The sequence below is a fragment of the Giraffa tippelskirchi genome, chromosome 13 (genome assembly GCF_054371585.1).
Source record: "Giraffa tippelskirchi isolate mGirTip1 chromosome 13, T2T-mGirTip1v1.2.pri, whole genome shotgun sequence".
NCBI lineage: Eukaryota > Metazoa > Chordata > Mammalia > Artiodactyla > Giraffidae > Giraffa > Giraffa tippelskirchi.
In genome coordinates, this window is record NC_137287.1 from 87612239 (window position 1) to 87632467 (window position 20229).

The 20229-nt window shown below is 45.5% G+C and overlaps 1 long non-coding RNA gene across 1 annotated transcript; it reads right to left on the bottom strand.

The window, feature by feature from the left end:
* Positions 1 to 451: 451 nt before the first annotated feature.
* Positions 452 to 17622, bottom strand: LOC145533350 (uncharacterized). The gene is made up of 8 exons (XR_014074013.1): positions 15579 to 17622; positions 13312 to 13985; positions 13127 to 13171; positions 12559 to 12599; positions 12084 to 12191; positions 2102 to 2184; positions 1059 to 1170; positions 452 to 720 (listed from the first exon to the last, which is right to left on the bottom strand). It is a non-coding gene; the product is annotated as an uncharacterized LOC145533350 (long non-coding RNA).
* Between the last annotated feature and the right edge of the window lie 2607 nt (positions 17623 to 20229).

Here is a 20229-nt window from a genome sequence, read left to right on the forward strand (position 1 = left end):
CTGAGGCACCACTAGATGAAGCTGCTTTTTCTAGGTGGTTCAGTAGGAGCCTGGCATCCAGGCCACGTCTCTCAAATGCCAAAGACCAAGGGTTTAATCACCATCTGGCACTAGTTTCTGCCTCACCAGAGCCTTCCACTCATCCTGATGGATTTACCTTAAAATGAAGTTACGTTTAAGAAAGGGAGACAGAACTTTCTTATAATTCAGAAGCACTGAAGCTATAAACTGTGCTGTAATCCTAAGCAAACAAAAGTAACCATTTTGAATTGCTTTCAAGAAATGAGACAGATGGCACGTATTTATTTTTAATGTTTAAGAAGCTCGAGAAAGCAATCGGGGATGTGACATCCTGCATTAATTGGCAAGCATCACCTAATGTACATAGTTAAGACACAAAGAGAAGAAAATTAGGTCCATGCATCACATAAATGAGGCAATACAGCAAAGTGTATTTAACCAGATTTATTTTATAACATGGTCTCTCTGTTTCACTCTAAGTAATTTTAATGAGAATTCCCTAAACGTCTATGAATGGAAAGAGACAAAGACGAGATGGAGTCTGGATACCACATGTCCTCATAGGAGCCGTGCTGGACTGAGCAGTAAGCACAGAATTTTCAATAAAAGTCAGATTTAACTAGAATGCCCTTTGTCACCGTGAGTTCCTGCACATTCATGTTGCTAAACCTTGTGCTGACTTCCCTTTACATAATTGTACTAAAAGAAAAAAAAAAAAAGATGTCATATGATCTAGAACTCTTCCTTAAATTCATAGCTCCTATCCAAAGCTGATGTGAACAATTAGTAACTTTTTACAAGGCTTAGCTGCTGACAGTGGATCATGTTCACCATGATGCAGAAATCACATCTTGGAAGCTTTGTACTTGGTTGATTTCCAAGCACACATGCTGGTGACTTGCATGTATGGACTGAGCCTAGCTCTGTTCCCCTCGGTTTGTTAAGCTTCACGTTACCACATTTCACTGTTGTGTAAGACCTGCTTCCAGATGTGCGAGATAGGTGATGACAAGCATAGGCTTTATCAATTAACTCACCGTAAAAGCAGGCAGCTCTGCCTGGGTGTCGTTTGCTGATTGCATGGCTGTGGAGATGGCAGGGTGGTGCCCCCGTGGAGCAGGTGAAGCGACAGTAAATGAACTGTGCCATCTTCCCTTTCAACAGAAATTTGACAAAATCTTCACCGACTGTCACCCCTATGTTCACTCAGTTTACCATCCTCCCCCAAATAGGTCATTTACTCGAAAGTTCAAAAGCTGTGCTGACTTCGCAAGAGACATATATGTATACAGGTATGAGTGTTTTAACTATAAAGATTTAACTCTTTGTGATAAACTTGTCTTTGGGCAACATTCAGATAGATAAAATATTTAGTTGAAGAAAATGGAAGAGAACCTCAGTGTTTCCTACGGACCGAACCGTGACGATATAATTTGGAATGTCTGTCTGTCTGTCGTCCAGCTACATCAGATGATGGAGAGGAGGTGACAGGAGCTGAGACCTCTGAGAGTCCGGCATGGGTGAGGCTGCCCCCTGCGACCTGAACGAGCCCCAGTGAAGCTGGGATGGGAGCCTCTGCTGGGTGAAGAGTAACCCTTGAGGACGGCCCAGGGGATCACCACCCACCCCCTGGGTTTCTCCAGCCCCTGATGCAGGGCACATTTGGAGCACTCAGGAGGAGGGGACAAAGGGAGCAGGTTCAGTCCTATTTTGGCCAGAAATGTTTATGGCATTTGAGAGAGGAAGGCTTACCAGCAGCTTCTGGTTCATCATTAATCAGCCATGACCACCTACTGGGCTTCCCGTAGGTAACAAAGAACTCACCCTTTAAGGAGGTGAGAATTCCAGCAACCAGTCCGAATGGCACCCGGAAATGAAGAGACAGGATGAGGATGGGGAAAGTCGTTCAGGGAACATCGTTCACCTTTCTTTATGGTGACTTTCCTTGGAAATCCTTAACAGTAGTCCACGCTAAGAATTGTGTATGTGTTTTTAAGGGAATTCTATGAATTGTATTTTGCAAAGACTGGGCAGGTATTACCCTATTGTGTTCCTGAGAGGCAGTGATGACCGTTCTCACCTGTAGCTCATGAGAAATGAATCGCTAATCCCTGGCTTGGAGATGGTTACTTGAAACCCTTTCAGCTTTGTTTTTCCCCATCTCTGAAATGAGAATAGTGAGACCCTTTTCAGATCATTGAAAGATTAGAGACAAGGGATATAGGGATCAATAGTAGTCACGGTATCCCATGTTAATAGTCAATAGTATCTCATGGTGGATACTTATCTCTCAATTAGGAAAATAATTTTTGTCTTCCTGTCAAATATGTCTAGCAGTGGAATTTAACTCACAGCATTAGGAAAAAGTCAGCCACATTTAATTTCCACAACATAATTTTGCATTGAATTCAGTGCAGGGACAAGCCCATGTTTACGTTGCATTTTATGATCAATAAAGCAGCTTCTTCCTGAAATGCTTGCTGCACTGCAATCTTACAGGAAGGAAGTTCTACACGTCTTCCAGAGAAACGCGCTTTCCTGCTGAAAGCGGTGAACACTCTGACCAGTGGCAGAACTGAAAGGACCAATAGGCTCAGTGAGCTGAACTTACATTGCTTTTGATGAATGACACAGAACCCAGAGGTTTCGGTTGTGACTGCCATTTTCAGAAGCAGCTGTAAATCCTGAAATTGTATGAGTCGCTCAGCCGTGTCCGACTCTTTGTGACCCCATGGACTATAGACCACCAGGCTACTCTGTCTATGGGGTTCTCCAGGCAAGAATACTGAAATGGGTAGCCATTATCTTCTCTAGGGGATCTTCCCGACCCAGGGATTGAACTCGGGTCTTTTGAATTGCAGGTAGATTCTTTACCTTCTGAACCACCAGGAAAGCCCTGAGACAGGTCTGATTCTTCTGAGTCAGGTGGGCTGTGTCTGGCTGGCCACTGAACCACAGTCTCCTCGCAGTTCTCTGGAATTAGTGCAGTATTTGACTTGTTACTTTCTTCCTGATTAAATGGATTCTGTGTCTGGAATATCTCATCCATGAGCAGGCAGCAGCCTAGATGCTAGAAGCACTTGAATTTGGCATACATTCTCTCCAATTAAAATTTCTGCGCTTACCTTCAGATACACTTGTTGGTTATTTTCTTTATTTTGTCTTGTTTTGAGTTAACCGGTGTTTGTTTGCTTCTTTTTTAATTTTCACCACCCATTTTCTTACGCGCTAACCCCCATCGACATGCGTTCTGCGTCTCCTTAGTGTAAATAAAATGCCATATATCTGCAGAGGTTTTGTTTGTTTTGGTGTCACTGTTGTCTGTGTGTAAAATCATCTCATGGCCATTTCCTTCAAGAAGCAAGCACTGGGATGATGGGATGCAGGCTGCCCCTCTGGGTGACAAAGTCAAAAGCCAGCACATGGGTCAACCCTCATTTGCTCCTCAGGCTTCCAGTGGTCAGCAGGGCAGCCACCCACATTCTCCTCTTGCAGGGAATGAACCCAAGGCCCAGTCAACCAAGCCATACAGTCAGTGGGAGACAGCCCCAGAGATAAGCCAGCCCATCTCTCCATTGTCATAATAGGATCTGCTTTGCTATCTGTTGATGTCTCCAATTTTTAGATGCTATAGACATCACAGGTGCCCACCTCTATGTAAAGTGTGGGGCAGAACCATGTCTGCATCCTCCATAGTCCTCAGGAGTCAGTGATGGAGCACTGGGGGCAAAGCCCATTCATTTGTTCATTCACTCACTCACTGGGGAGTGTCGACGAGCTGTCGGGCACCCTGCAACGAGCCCCTCTGGCTGCCAGAGCAGAAGACTGAGTCCCAAGCCTTCTCTTCAAACTGTAGCTTATACACCAAACTGGCCCCCAGCCTCCCAGACCACGCCAGCCACGGAGGGTCCCTTTCCCAGAGGTCCTGTCCCTTGCCTCCTGCTTGCCTCCTCTGACACCAGTGGGAGGTGCCTGTTTTCTCGTTCGTGATGCTTGGCTAGAGAGCTGAGCCTTTCAGAGCAAAGCTGGCTGTGTGTGTACTAAGACGTGCCGATGACAGTACACTCTGTGCACCCATGGTCCTTCGCCATCAGCTCACAGCCTTCGACTAGGGATCCATTAGACCTGCTAAGCAGTCCCCAGGGGCCCCCATCTGACCACACAGCCCAGCCGCGGGGTTGGGAGTCACGCCTGATGCCCCCCTGACTTCTGCAATAGTGCTGGAGCCTCTACATATGACAGCCTGGGAGCTCTCAATCAGGACGCAGATGTATTTGTTTCCATCTGTGCTGCAGAGCGTGAGTACCTGGTGCATCCTCCTCAAGGGGTAATCATCAGAAACAGAGGAAAGTGTCCCCGCCCCCCCAGGCCTTGTCTGCTCTCCAGAATCTGGATCCATCACCTGCCTCTGCTCTGGGCTTCCTTAGTCTCCCTCTCCTCTCTTTCTCTCTCTCTGCCTCCCACCCTGTCTCCCTCCCTCCCCCTGAGTAGGAGTCCCTTTGGGCCAAGACTGTGTACCCACAGTTTTACATGTCTGAGAGCCCAGCCCCTGGTGAGGGTACTCTAGTAATGCCTCTTCAATGAATGAATGAAAGGATGACCCTACCACGACTTCCTCCTGTGGCCAAAGCACAGAGACCTTAATTCTGGGGATAAGCGCTAAATAAAATCCAGCTGCCCAACTGATCCACTGTATGAGACCTCTCTGGTACATCTATCTCTGGATGTCTATTGTTAGATAGATGTCTACCCCTCAGTGGCCAGAAAGGCTGAGCATGACTTGTGTTCAGCCCATTCTTCTCCCCTGTTGCCTTAGACGGAAAAGTTATTCAAGAAGAGGAAGTAGCTGAAGATTAGAGGAAAACGATTGGGGAAATCCATGCACCTGTGGGCGTGGCTCTCTGTGTAAATGGCACCAGCTGGATCTGTGGCCAGCAGGCATCACCTAGCAAGTGCCCCTGCCTTCAGCTCATGTGAATTGAATAGAGGCGCATTGAACGCTCCAGAAGGAGCCTCATGCCTCTGAGTGGAGCTGCTCGGGGAAATGAAAGCAAAGCTGTAGGAAAACCAGCTTTCTAGACTTGTCAGTACAATTTAAATACTCGAATGTTCTGACGTATTACTTCCACACTAAATACAATGCATTTTTAATTCTGGATATGAGTCTTTGGCACAGGAGGAATAAATGGGTGGGCTTCTGGGATGGCTCAGCAGTAAAGAATCCCCTTGCCAACACAGGAGACGTGGGTTCAATCTCTGGGTCTGGAAGATCCCCCAGAGAAGGAAATGGCAACCCACTCCAGTATTCTTGCCTGGAGGATCCCATGGACAGAGGAGCCTGGTAGGCTACAGTCCATGGGATCACAAAGAGCTGGACACAACTGAGCAATTGGCATGGTGTCCCTGATGACCAGTTAAAATGTCTGCAAGTTCCTCTCTCACAGCCTGCTCCTACATTCTGCCATTGGAAATCGGTTTTGCTGCTTGCAGTCCAGGGGGGTGGTCTTTCCTTCAAGGTCAAGTGGGTGACTAAGCTGTCATCATCATGTGACTCATCATGTGTTGGATGTGATCGCTCACTACCAGGGCTTGCAGTCTTTTCTCTGCTGAAAGTAACATGATCTGGTGAGCGTTTGAGGTGAAAAAACTGACTTTGAATTGCTCCCACATGCATCTGTGTAACCAGGACGAGTTCCAGAAGCTCTGAGCCTGCTCTCAACTGAGGAAGGGGCCCTGCTACAGGGGCCACAGGTATTGACTAGTCACCTGAGCAAGGGGCCCTTTCTACTTCGGCTGCAGGCATTGACTAGAAGACCCACACCAACATTTCTGATTCTGTCCCCGGTCCCAGGAGACCTAGAGGAAATGAGGCTACGTCCACTTTTCTTAGATAAAAGGCTGTTTTTGTCTCACATCCCTTGGGTAGAAACTTTTCTCACATGCCATCATTTTTTTTAGCAACTTTCCCAGTCGATTGATTTTTATGAGCCACCCCAGGGAAGCATCCTTTCAGGACATCTCATCAACAAATAAAATGCTCCGGTGCTTGAAGGCTGGTCCCTGGCCAGGGTCAGCCCCAGCTCTGTCACTTCAGTCAAGATGTTCCATGTCTCCGAGGCAGAGATGCCTGTCTCCCTGGATCGCTGAGACTGGTGCCACAGCCATCAGGAGCAAACCCACAGAAAAGACACCTCAAATGGAGTTGTTGTTCAGTTGCTCAGTTGTGTCTGACTCTTTGAGACCTGATGGACTGCAGCATGCCAGGCTCCCCTGTCCTTCAATATCTCCCAGAGTTTACTCAAACTCAAGACCATTGAGTTGATGATGCCATCCAACCATCTCATCCTCTGCCACCCCTTTCTCCTCCTGCCCTCAATCTTTCCCAGTATCAGGGTCTTTTACAATGAGTTGACGCCTCTCATCAGGTGGCCAAAGTATTGGAACTACAGCATCCCTGGAAGACTGGGCTCAAATACTAGGATGCTGCAGCCCACCCACTTCCCTTTTTTTTTTACCTCCTTCTGCTTTGATTTTCTCACCTGTGACACTGGGGATGATAATAAATAGCCAAGGTGCTGACTGTCATTAGGACTAGAAATGATCCATGGAACGAGATCAGCTTGGGACCTGGAGCCAAGGGGGGTGATTCCCATCAGAGTTTGCTCGATTCAGATTCAGATGATTGCTGTGCTTTCTTTTTTGTCATCCAGGAGAAATAATTTTAAAATACTCTCCTGAAATTCACAGATATAGAAAAATGTCAGTCTAAAATAGTGCATACAGATACAGCTACTATTCTCGGTATGACTTGAGCAGTTAAGACTATTTGTTGAATATGCCTACACTTTTGCCAGCTCTGCTCCAGCAAGTTACTTTAAAAAAATGAAAGACAGAAATCAGGACTGCAGCTGCCTGCTTTCTGCCTTACAAGGAGATGCTGCTGTAGTTCCCTGTCTTGGATACGCATGTCACATAGATAATATTCATCTTTGCCTAACGATCAGTCAGTTTCTACTATGGGCCCACTACTGAGAGTTCTCTTCATATAAAGAGGACAGGCGTTGCTGGTAGAAGGTTTCCTGAGTTGGTGGTGTTGCTAAGCACTGGTTGAACTGACTGGCAGCTGCCTGGTTATGAAATGGTCAGATCACCCTCATTTGCGTAACTCAGATAGAGCATGCTTTGCCTACACTCGATGTTGTCATCCTGAAGGTTCGTGTTTGCTGTGCTTTAAGGTTAGAGAAAACTTTGGGAGCAAGATGAGTTCAGGACTGGAGGACAACAGAACAGTGACCAGACTCCTTCACCTCTCCACTCCTAGCAAGTAACAGCAGAGACAGCCGCAAACAAACAGTATCTGCTCCGTGGGTACAGACCACACTCGAGGCTTATACCTACAGAACAGATGGGCTGGTCACTACTTCGGTGAAATTTCCCGTTCAATTACTCAACATTTTTTCTGAGGCCCCTCCTAGTGCAGTGGTCAATGGCCAAACCTATCCATCCATCCCCTTCCTACAACTGCAATGAAGTGAGTGAGGGACCACTGGGGATGAGTCTCTGCACAGGCCTTAGATCAGAAGGTGGAAGTGCTTTAGGATCCAGCAGACCTGAGCCAAAGGGCAGCTTTGGAAGTTTCTAACCATAAGATGAGATCTCCTGGAGTCCCTTATACTCTGGAGTGTCCCCTTCTTAAATGGGGGACATCTCCCTCTCAGGTCCCCCCATCCCAGGAAGCAGAGTCCAGATGGGAGGAATTTACCTGCTGGCAAGGACTCAACAAGCCTATGAAAGCTATGACAAACGTAGGTAGCATGTTAAAAAGCAGAGACATCACTTTGCTGACAAAGGTCTGTATAGTCAAAGCCATGGTTTTTCCAGTAGTCATGTGTGGATGTGAGAGTTGGACCATAAAGAAGGCTGAGTGCTGAAGAACTTATGCTTTTGAATTGTGGTGTTGGAAAAGACTCTTGAGAGTCCCTTGGAGAGCAAGGTGATCAAACCAATCAATCCTGAAGGAAATCAACTGAATATTTATTGGAAGGACTGAGGCTGAAACTGAAGCTCCAATACTTTGGCCACCTGATGTGAAGAACTGACTCATTTGAGAAGACCCTGGTGCTAGGAAAGATTGAGGGCAGGAGGAGAAGGGGATGACAGAGGATGAGATGGTTGGATGGCATTACTAACTTAATGGACGTGAGTTTGAGCAAACTCCGGGAGATAGTGAAGGACAGGGAAGCCTGGCGTACTGCAGACCATGGGCTCACAAAGAGTTGGATATGTCTTAGCAACTGAATGACAAAGGGCTCAACACATGACAGACAGTATAATCTGCTTCAGCTTTGAGCTCAATCCTATAACGTCTTGTAGATACAGAGCCCAGGCTCCTCAAATATCACATGTCTAACCCCCACAGTATATAGCTTCAACAGGGACCAATTTCAGAGCTGCAGCTTTCTGTTCTCTGCCTGTTATTCCCTGTGTGTTGCTCCCTGAATCTGAAATACAAATGCCATGAACTCTTATTTAGCAAGGCCTCAATGTTAGCCCTGTTAGAACCCAGGCCTTCTGGCTCCCCACTCTGTCTGCTTCCTGCTGAGTCACGGTCATGGCAGCTTCCTTGACCTTGGAGGTCGTGGGCCGGCCACAACTGGGGGATGGAGAATGGGTTGCAACAGCACCCATTGCAGCCTGGGCTTTCGGAGTCCACTGCTGCTCTTCAGATGGCATGTCTGTCATGGGGCTGAGTGTGTCCACAAATCCATGGTGAATACTGTTTCACTTCACTCTCCCCCAAACCCATGAGAGCAGGCGCCCCCGTCCCTGTCTAAGAAAGGGGCTAAGGCTGCAGCAGCCAGTGTCCCTGAGCCCCAAGCATCACACAGATCTTTATTCAGCTAAACTGCTGGTGACCCCTTGGCACTGCAGGGTAACTGGGGTGTTATTCAGGCTCACGGGGCGCGGCCCTCTGGGAGCTGCAGTGACTCAGGTCTCCTCAACTCGCCCCTAGATGGCCCGTGAGTCAGGAGGGGGCCCTGGGGGTGGGGCTGTCGAGCAAGATTCTGCACTTTCCTCACCTATCCGTACCTGTTCTGGGAAAATCGGTCAGGCTTAGGAAGGTCGCCTGACGCATCTCATCAGGACTTAGTCTCCCGGGCCTGAGTCCAAGAGGCACCGCACCCTCAGCCTCAGACCAGAAGGAAGGACCTGGGTGAGACACCTGAAGAGATTCGAGGCGTGTCCTCACAAAACTGGATAGTGGGGTTATGACTTGTGCCCTGGGAGGAGGCCTGGGACAATAGAATGCAGGGGGATTTAGAACCAAGTTCAAGTTCTGCCATGCCTGAGCTATGTGACCGTGTGTGTGTCACTCAACCCCTCTGAGCCTTCAGCGTGACATCTGTGAAAAAGGGACAATATCTTCCTTGCAAAACTCTCTGGGAATCATATGAAACAGGCATTTGCAAATATTAATTCCCTTTCTTCTCAAATGAAGGGAACTTATCTTTTCTAGAGGCCAAGAAAGGAACGGTCCAGGAGGCTGGGGAGTAGGCAGTGAAGCAGAGCCCAGCTTAGCTCATGGCCTCACAGTTGTGGGTTCAATTCAGCCTGTAGAGTCAGGTGGGGCAGCACGCTGTAGACTCAGAGATGGGGGATGTACTAACCTTACAGATGACTATTGCTTAGAAAAATTTATTTCCAGGATAATTAGTTTTGGGGGTAATTTTGTGTTAATTGATATAGAAGGTTACTTTATCCCTATAGTTAATCCAATGAAGAAACTGTTTTTATCCTTATTTGTTAAACAGCTTCTGTCATGCCTAAGAATTCTCAGGCTTCCATCCTTCTGTCCACCACATGCTCCTGCTTTGGCAAGAATGACACTGAGGACAAGCTTGGAGGAATCCACTTGCCCTTAGGTACCTCCCATTAAAACAATAAAATCTACAGACTGAAAAAAATAAACTCTTAGGTGCTGCTTAAAGGCTCTCAGGTCCAATAAGTAATGCATGCTTACTAAAATATCTTGACATGGTGTGTTCATAACAGAAGAGCTTGGGTTTGCAAGTCGCTTCCCATATGAAATCTATTTGCTATGTTCTTATGGAGAGAAAAACAAATTTTAATTCAACTGTCACTTCCAGCGAGCAGATGGGTGGGAGGGGGTCCTCGTGAGCTGCAGGTCTCCGAAGGTTTCCTGAGAACAAATGCTGGAGGACAGTGTCACTCGTCAGCAATCTGAGCTTCATTATTCGCCCACGAGAGAATTCTGAAGGCTGCTCACGATCAGTTCCCTTTTCCCCCAAATGCAGAAAACATACACATTTGGTCTTTTAACGCTTTTCAGAATGAGTCTGGATCCAAAGATAGATGCTCAAAGAATTGAAAAATTGTTTGAGTCCCATTTTCTAACTGCAGATTCAGCAAGTCAAAAGCAAGAACCCCAAGGATGAAAGGCTTACACATTTGGGGCTGGGGTCTTGAAAAGATTACCTTGGCTTATAATTGCAGCTCATTTAGTCTTCAATTTTTAATAGATGTGTCCAACTTATTTTTTTGGCTAACACGCCTTTGCACAGTCAGTGATGGCTTTATCTCCATACGCTTTTTTTTAAGTCCCAGATACGTGGCTTAGAAATGAAACAAAGAGTCAGGGTTTGAGGTTCTTCTCCACTGTCTCAAGGATGCCCGGAGAGTAGATCTAGCTGAGCACGGTGAGGCTGTGAAGGAAGGATGGTCCTCTAAGCGGGACCCTGGGTGAAGAATACCCCCGAGTGCAGAACATGCAGAGCAGGGAAATGAGGTGTTTTACTATTGCTTTGCTTTCAGAGTCAAACCTAAATCAAGAGACAGAAGTCAAGATGACTCAAGAGATTTTGAACAAAAAATAAAAGATAAGTCTCCTATAGAATTGCGTGTTTTTATACAGTCTGAGCAGAGAGAAAGTTGTGATTAAGGATCTGTAATTTTTATTTGCAGACTTTCAGTTCTGCTGTGACTTGGTCGAAACCATTGGTTCCGTCTTTCATTTCCTGTATCAGGCGTATCACTAAGAACAGCTTCTCTGCACCCTTACATCATCCAGATGAGCATTTGGACAAGACAGGACACACTGGTGTCTGCTGCCTGGATGGGTTGGTGGTCTCTGGCTCACTCTGAGCTGTTCTTCCCATCATAGAGAAGTGCCCTGATGCTGGAAAGAGAACATGGCCTCATTCCCGAAGCCAGGCACATAACCAGGGAGTTGATACCAAATGCAGAAGTCACAAATGGGAGAAAATGCTCTCTCAACTGCATGTGGAGCTATGGTTTTTGAACCAGAGTGAAAATCAGAAGATTCAGAGGAACTTGAAAGTTACCCAAGGCCTTTTGCTCAGAGATTAAAAGTTCAGCTTCTCTTCATCCTAAATATTATGCAGATTCTCACCCCTAAACATGTACCAAAAAAAAGAAAGAGAAAAGTGAAATGAAGTTGCTCAGTCGTGTCCAATTCTTTGCGACCCCATGGACTGTAGCCTACCAGGCTCCTCTCTCCATGGGATTCTCCAGGCAAGAATACTGGAGTGGGTTGCCATTTCCTTCTCCAGGGGATCTTCCCGACCCAGGGTTCGAACCCGGGTCTCCTGCATTGCAGGCAGACACTTTAACCTCTGAGCCACCAGAGAGAAAAGAAGTGTACGTATTTTGGGGCCACTTTGTAAAAGAAAGGACTGGTCATTACCAGTGTTCAGTGTTCTCCTTGGTGTTGAAAGTTAAGCTCGAGTTTCTCTAAGGATAAGGAAGGCATAAGGGTCCTTCCTAAGCATAAACTGTTTTAAAAGAAAAGTACTGTGAGCTCAGAGGTGGAGAGATAGGGACCTGAAAGGTGTCCCCTGACCCTGCTGGTCAGTCTTACAGTTCTTGTCATGATCACTCCGTATCCTGGCCTTCAACACAGGCAAAGTTTCAAGAACACTTGTCACTCTACATCATTCTGAATATAACATGGAACATATTTGAAGAAGAAAACAAAAAGCCTCTTTGATTGTTTTAGGAGCCCATCGTCTCAATGACCTCACCTTGGACGGGGTCGGGGGAAGTCCACCACATGTTCGCTGGGCCCTTTCAGCCTGAGGTTTGCAGCTTGAATCCATCTTGAGGCCACACGGTGTGTCATGGGTCTGATCCTGGGAAAGGAAAGAGGGGGGTTCATGGTGCCCCGGCATCCAGAGGACCCTAGAGCAAACCAACTATTTCTAGGATGGGTGGGAGGTTGACACACAGAGTCCCACTGCCCCGGGGGAGCTGGGACATGGGGGTGGGGCAGAGGGCGCAACAGGCTCCCAAGTCACAGCTGTCCCCAAGTCAACAGGCAGGACAGAGGCCAGCCACACAGGACACCTGTCTCAGGTGACCCAGCATCGGGGACCCACCAGGCACCTCTGCAGCACAAGCCAGCGTGGCCAAGGATGGAGCCGTCCCGCTGACGTCTCTGCTATTGTTCTTGTGCCTGAAAAACTCGGTGTCCTCTGCTCTCCATCCCTTTCCACCCACCTGTCAGATCTTCCACGTGATTCCATTTGCTCGAATAATAACTGGAATAAGGAAAACAGATAAGTTCAGTGAAGCCAGAGCTGAGTATCCCTGAAGCCGCTCTTTTACCATCCTCGTGTTCCTGGGTTTAAAAAGCCAGCTCAGCGCCGTGTTCCTGAATGTGCTCAGCTGTGGGAGCATCTCTGCTGTGACAGATAGAGTGGGGAAAGGAGGAGGGTGCGGGCAAGGGGAGGGGACACACCCAGCTCATCACACCCACCAGGCTGAGCCAGGCACCACCTCCCATCTGCACCACAGGCACCTTCTCCCACCTCTGGGACTCTGCCCCAAGGACTTAATTACCTACTTTAAGGTGTGTGTGGCCCCTGCAGGGTATGTCTCTTAGTTAAATGGGTGTTATGTTCATGTAAGATGTTAGAGAATTCTTTGCCCCTTTTTAGGGGGTATTTCTCTCACAGGAAAAATTTAAAAAAAACGCTTGTTCTTTCAATCTGGAACTTCAACTTCATAATTTATATTAGAAAAAGAAGGATGCATCCCCATTCTGTGTGGAAGGGACGGGACTCACCCTCCCTCTTCTGGAGCATCTCCAGTGGCGGAGCTGTGTGGGGTCCTGGGGAAAGTAAAGATCTGCCTCAAGTACTTACACACAGTTAATACAGAAAAGGAGCCCACTGCCCTTGCTCCACGCCGACCCCCTTCCGTGGGAAAATTCAGACGGGACAGCGGCCAGTGCACTGCTGAGTCACTCACGGGACGCTTGTTGGTGAGGTTCCTCGGGGTCAGCTGTCCCAAGTCCCTCTCCACATGGGCAGACGGTATTGGGAGGGTGTGCAGCTCCCATCACCTTCTCGTCTGCACCTCCTCGACTGGTTAGGTTCTTGGAACATTCTTGCATAAACCACAGCCCAGAAAGCTCCACAAGGCCATTCAAAAATGTTACACTCCACTAGAAGTGGTGAGAAAGGACACTTCTGTGCCGGTGAGTTAACTTTTCCTTGGAAGGGCTCGAGAAGCGACTGAGCTCATGGTGAACCCTGATTTCGTGGCTATCCCACTGGCTAGTCCCCAGACTTCCCTGGTGGCTCAGCTGGTAAAGAATTCGCCTGCAATGTGGGAGACCTGGGTTCCATTCCTGGGTTGGGAAGATCCTCTGGAAAAGGGAAAGGCTACCCACGTCAGTATCCTGGCCTGGAGAATTCCATGGACTGTATAGTCCATGGGGTCACAAAGAGTCGGACACGACTGAACAACTTTCACTTCACCACTGGCTCTTGGGCTTTTGCCCTGAAGGCACCAGAGCCTGTTACGAGGGACATGGGTCCTTCCACCAGTTGAAAGGCTGAGGTTCATGCCCTGTCCTGCTGCTCCATTTGGGATTCTTCCAACAGATACCACTTCACTCCCTTTATAGTCTGTGGCAAGATCTAGAAAACAAGAGCTCTTACTGAGAATTGCATTTCATTTCTTTATTAACCAACACTAAGGATCTCATGTTAATACATGATTTTTCTGAAACACCTCAAATTTAGGTTCATTTCCATGTAATGGCTCAGGTGCAATGCTAAAAACTGAAAAATTAGAGAAAATATCTATTCAAGGTTTATTATTCACAAAACACCAATGTAAGTGATTTATATTATTTAATACTCTTGGAAACTCTGCAGTAGGCATTATTTTTAAATTTTTTAAACAGTTTTTAAAGGTTACTTCCCATTTACAGTTATTACTAAATATTGGTTATGTTCCCTGTGTTATACAGTTACATCCTTGAGCCCATTGGAGTAGACATTATTTTTATCACACTGTTACAGATGAGAAAACTTAGGATTGTCGGGCTATGTGAGCTCGTGGGGGGCCAGGCACATGGACCACACTCTTGTTATCGTCCCCTGTAAGGCAACAAGTTTAGCTTTCTAACCCAGAGTTTTCTTTCTGTTTCATATGCCTATGCACATGTATATATGTATAAACTTATAAATACATGCATATATAACTATTAATATTTTTTCATGTACAATCAAATTATAAATAATCATAAATTATATAAAATTTATGATCAATCATATAATGCTATATAATTAATAATATATATCTATATAAATACATTTATAATATACTCATAATATATTTATGTATTATAATGTGAAAGTGTTAGTCACTCAGTCCTGTCTGACGCTATGCTACCTCACGGACTGTAGTCCACCAGGTCTTCTGTCCATGGGATTCTCCAGGCAAGAATACTGGAGTGGTTGCCATTTCCTTCTCCAGGGGATCTTCCCAATCCAGGAATTGGGCCCAGGTCTTCTGCACTGAAGGCAGATTCTTTACCAACTGAGCCACCAAGGAAGCTCATATATTATAATATGTGAAAATATGATATATAATACATTTAATATATTATTATATATAAACAAATGTTTATATTTTACTATATAAATTACATAAACTATATACTTATATACTATATAGATTATATATAATTTACATTATATGAGAAACATGCTAATAATTGTGTATATACATACATTTAAAATCTACTTCCTTCCAACTACTTTAGACTACGTCTCCACATTTCTACTGACGTTCAGCCCAGATATTCCCACAGGTGGGGCCACCTTGAGCACTGGGGGAGGACCAGCCACACCTCTGGCCCCCATCCACTAAATGCCAGTAGCACCCGCACCCCCAGTTATGACCCCCAAGATGTGTCCAGACACTGCCCAGTGGCCCCTGGCAAAGGCAGTGAGAGGAAGGGCCAGATCACCCCCAGGTGAGAACCATTGGCTTGGATGCTTTAGGATAGTTTTATCCTCAAGGTTCTACTTCTCAATCTGAAACATAGAACGTGTTGTTGGCAAATATCCCAACAGTCGCTGGTTAGATGGGAGGAAATCGGCCTGCCCTCTTCTACCTTCACCCCGTCATCCTGGGGCTTGAGGACCTTCCTAGGCTTTCACCCCTCATCCCTGAGATCAGGCAGGAGCCTCTCCTATCAGCAGCCCAGCTCCAGCTCTCACCCTGCACCATGTTCCTCAGGTCCCCGCTCCTTGATGGTCATATCTGACACAGCAGCTGACAATACCACGTGATTTCGGTTCTAAGCCTTCAGATTTCTCTCTGATGAGATGTTTTTCTTCTCTTTGGAAAAACAACAACAGAGTATTATTATTGGTTTGCCAATCATTCCTGGGCCATACAAGCAGGCTTCTTCCTCCAGAATAACTGGAGAAATTTCTCACAAGAAATTGACTTTGAAATAGGGCGGTTTTCTTGAGTCCTCATGTGGTTTTTATCACACAGACCACCTGTATAAATAGGTCATGAGACCTACTGAATAAATGATGGAAGTACAGTGTAACAGTGCACAATGGCACCTTTAAAGACGATGCTTGGGAATTCCCTGGTGGTCCAACAGTTAGGACTCGGGGCTTTCACTGAGGTTCCAGCTCTAATTCCAAGATCCTGCAAGCCCCGTGGTGCGGCCAAAGTAAAAGAAAAAACCTTTGCTGTTGTGTCCTGTGTAGATGGTCCTGTATCAGCTCTCTGGGCAGCAGGCGTCCAACGAGAACCAGCACTGACCTGAGAACCTCGGCCCATCAGGGAGCAGAGTCCCTTGGGTCCTTTCCAAGGCCTGGCGGTTGAGCAGGAATTTCTCCAACACCTGTTCCCCTTTGGCTACAGTTTCTCCTTCACTCCTGTCACTGTTTCCAAATAATGTAGAGTTACAGTACAGGAATTTCCCTCCTGGATCCCGCCTTAATATATAACTTTCTGAGCTGACTTCTGCCTCCTTCCAAATGAGTGTATTTCTGAGTCTACATTGATACATCCTTGAGAAAGTTAACTCAAATTTCTGATTCTTGAACTGAGCCTGAGTGCTTTCTTGTTTTTTCTTTGGTTTGCTGCAAGGCCACTATTTAGGAGTCTAATCATGTTAAAGGTAAAAAGATGAGATTGAATTAAAGGGGATACAGGATGTATTTCTAAAAGATTTACACATTTCTAAGATTTCTAAACTCTTTTAGAGTGAGGACTAACCTGAAATAAGATATTCTTATTTTTAAGTGAGATGAGGAAAAGTTTCTATCATCAACTATATATTTTCTTACAGAAGAACATATTTCTTCTTATGGAAAAGACTATGAGTAAATTTAATGGGAAAATATATATTCTAAAATAGCTCCTAATACTCTCTTAACATTCTGTACTGAATTTATTATTAATAAAAATCAAGGAATAATGCCACTGGAATACACTGCAATGGAAAAACCTAACTTGTGCGAGAGAACCAATACTATGTGGCATTCCCCCTACATCGATAATTGATTGTTGTAATATCTTTTCAAGCTACACCACTTAAAACTCTTCTAAGCACTAAACAACTCACAGTGCGTATTTTCCTTAGTCACCTACATGATGTTTACATGGTAAATCATGCCTTAGAAGAGACCTCATAAAGCATTTGGTACCTTGCTTAAACATAAGACTCTTTCAGGATTTTCTTATAAAATGAGACAATATGGCATCATATTTTTGCTCCCATACAATGTGACAATGCAAGTGGCATGTATTCCCTTAGTTTTTATCCATTTGAATGAAAAGAAACTGAAATGCTTGGAATCCATGAATTTCCCATCTGGAACTCTGCAGGCTGTCTATCATGACTGACCTCAGAGGGTAAAAGTAACCTAACTCAAGGAATTGAACTTCAACCGAAGCAGCAAAACAAGCCATACTGGACCGTGTCCTTCACCCCAGACTAGAGGACGTCCTGCAACACAGGACTCACAGACTATGTCTGAGTTGCGGGGAGGTCATCCCGTGTGTGTATGTGTGTGTGTGTGTGTGTGTGTGTGTGTGTGTGTGTGTATTTCGGGGGGTGGGGAGGCATGTTTTTCTTTATCAGAAACCATTTCCTGTATTCAAATGTGCTTTCTAAATTTATCTGCAGTCTCAACTGCAGTCTGAGGCAGCGAAATAATAGACACACGGGAAATAAAGACTGAGTCCCAGCTGGGTAAGTCAAGCACCCAAGTACAGTCTCTCTCTCCCACCCCAACCTCCTCTCAATATCTTGCCCAAAGATTAAACAGTCACTGTACAATATGTTAATAGAAATGCAAGTGAAACAGTCCACCTGAAACTTGAAACTTCCCCGTTTAATCTCTCCATCCTACGACAGATAGATGGACAGCTGGATGGATAGAGAAGTATTGTAAGATAAGTAGAAAATGGCCAGAGGGAAGCCAAACAATAGCAAAAGTAATAGAAAAAATTGGCCTGAATTTTCCTTTCCTAGTATTTAAGTTATCATAGGGAGGTCTCAGCATAAGTATATTAATCAAATATTCCTTAAAGACCACCCTCCCCCCACAAACACACACACAAAGCAGTGTCAGTTCCTTTACACAAGTATGAGCTCCCAGAAATGCCTGGACAAAGTGTTGTTTTCAGTCCTTGGATAAGGGCCAAATAACCTATGGTCTGCTTTGGGGAGAGAAAGGCTGGCTTCAGCCTTTCTCCAGCGTTAAGTCCATCTTTTGGAATTGAGGAGCCTGAGGGCTGACCCCACCTGGGTCAAGGGGCAATTGTCAGCCCTCAGTGGGCCATTCGCTGCAGTCATTTCTCTGATGTCACTAAGCTGCTTTTACAGAGGTGATGTAATACAATTTTCGACTTGGTCTTTAAGCCCAAAGGACGTGCCCGGTTGGCTCTCATTTTATTTCCATCCTCAAAACACCTTTACAAATGTAACTGATGGGGAATCAACTGTCACAGCCACCCTTTGACAATCAGATCTCGGGGGCTGGATGTGACTTTGGTGTGTGTTTCCTGGTGGTTCAGGTTTTGCTTCTCGCTGTTCTCAGCCATTCTCCCTCCCCAAGCGAGAGAACAACTATTTTTAGACTCAGGCGAGCCCCAGGGCGTCAGACAGTAAATCATTAGCTGTGACTTTAAAATAGTCCTGAGCCATTTTGGGAAGGAGTATTTCTCCATAGTATATGGACTTGGATCTACATCCCACCTATACAGTTCAATCCCCATAGATACAGTGAAACCTGCCCCCAAGGCTGCCCACAGCTGATGGTCTCTGGGTTGAGGTGAAGCTTCCAAACTGCTCCGGGGGGTCCAGTGGTGCTCCGAGGTGCTTGGAAAACAATCCAAAAATAAATCCAAAAAAATAAGTCTGCCAGATCCCTTATTCAACACCAAACTCACAACAAATGAGTTGCTGTGTTACACTGTACGCTTCGTATTTTCTTCCATAAGGTCGAGGTCAGATGTGGACAGAACATGACCTCTTAGAACTGGCCTGAATGTTCTAAATCTGCAAAAGCAAGGTCTTCTGCAAAATTTCTGCCGCCAGTTGTTGCCTCTTACCATTCATAAAATTGCCAAATGCCAAAAACATGTCTTTCTAGACTTTTCATTTTACTGAGAAGAAACTGAGGCTTAGAGAAGGGAAGTGACTTTTAGGAAAGTTGTGGTAAAATCACAACATCAGATCCTGGACCCCCGAGGGAATGATGTCTTGGTGGTAAAACATTCTGCCTGACATAGATGGGGGCTTTTCTGTGTAGTTCAGTGCAGTGTGGTCATATTCACCTTCCAGCATCACTTCCCTAGATGTTTCAGAGGGAGGAAAGGAGGTGAGATAGTGAGGAAACACTTAAAAATTCAAATTCCCTGTGATAACATGGCATAATTCCACACATCATAATCTCATCTTTAATTAGGCAAGACGGTGAGGAGTTATTGCAAATGGCATTCGGCTCATCAATGTTAACTATTTGGCTTTCCAAAATAGACTCCTCTTTTGCTGGTCTAAGGGACGTGTCAAAACTGGAAAGAGTGGAAGGACGTCATTGACAGTCTAACTGTTAAGATTTCACCTTTCAATTCTAGGGTGCAGGTTCCATCCTTGGTGGGGGAGCTAAGATCGCACATACCTCACAACCATAAAAACCAAAACATCAAACAGAAAAAAGATTGTAACAAATTCAATAAAGACATAAAAATGGCCCACATTAAAAAAATGGGGAAGGAGGGGAAGAAAAGGAAGAAAAAAGAGAATAATAGGAGGCTTTTGTTTTGGTACTTCTTTTTTTTTTTTTCCCCTTTTTACTAGAGGAAACTCTTTCATACCAGATTTTAAAAAGGAAGGCATTTTAGAAGCCACAGATGCAAATAGCCACCTCCACTGTTTGTTCAGCTTTGGCCAAGTTAGAGGTCAATTTCCAGTTGCTGACAGGGAAAGTCTAGTGAGCAAAATACCTTTATCGTTAAATATTATCTTGCAAAAATATTTACTAGGGTGTAAGTTAGAGCATTGTGCTAAGAATGGGACATACACATTTTGAAGCTGTGATCCAGTGCCGAGAAACAATACCCAGGAAAATGCTGTGTTTTCATCTCTCCCAGCTGTGTACTCTGCTCACAGCTCTCTGCAGACGTCTTAGGAGCTCCTATTTTCACGATTTCCATGACTCTTGGTTGAGCTGGATACTTTTTATTACCTCCTCGGATTGAACGTAAAAGAGTTTTGAGTTTATATAATTAAGTGGCCCTCCTGAAATCAAACTTCATTAAAATCGTATTCCGATTTGCTGAACATTCTTCAATTCAGTTCAGTTAAGTTGCTCAGTTGTGTCCGACTCTTTGTGACCC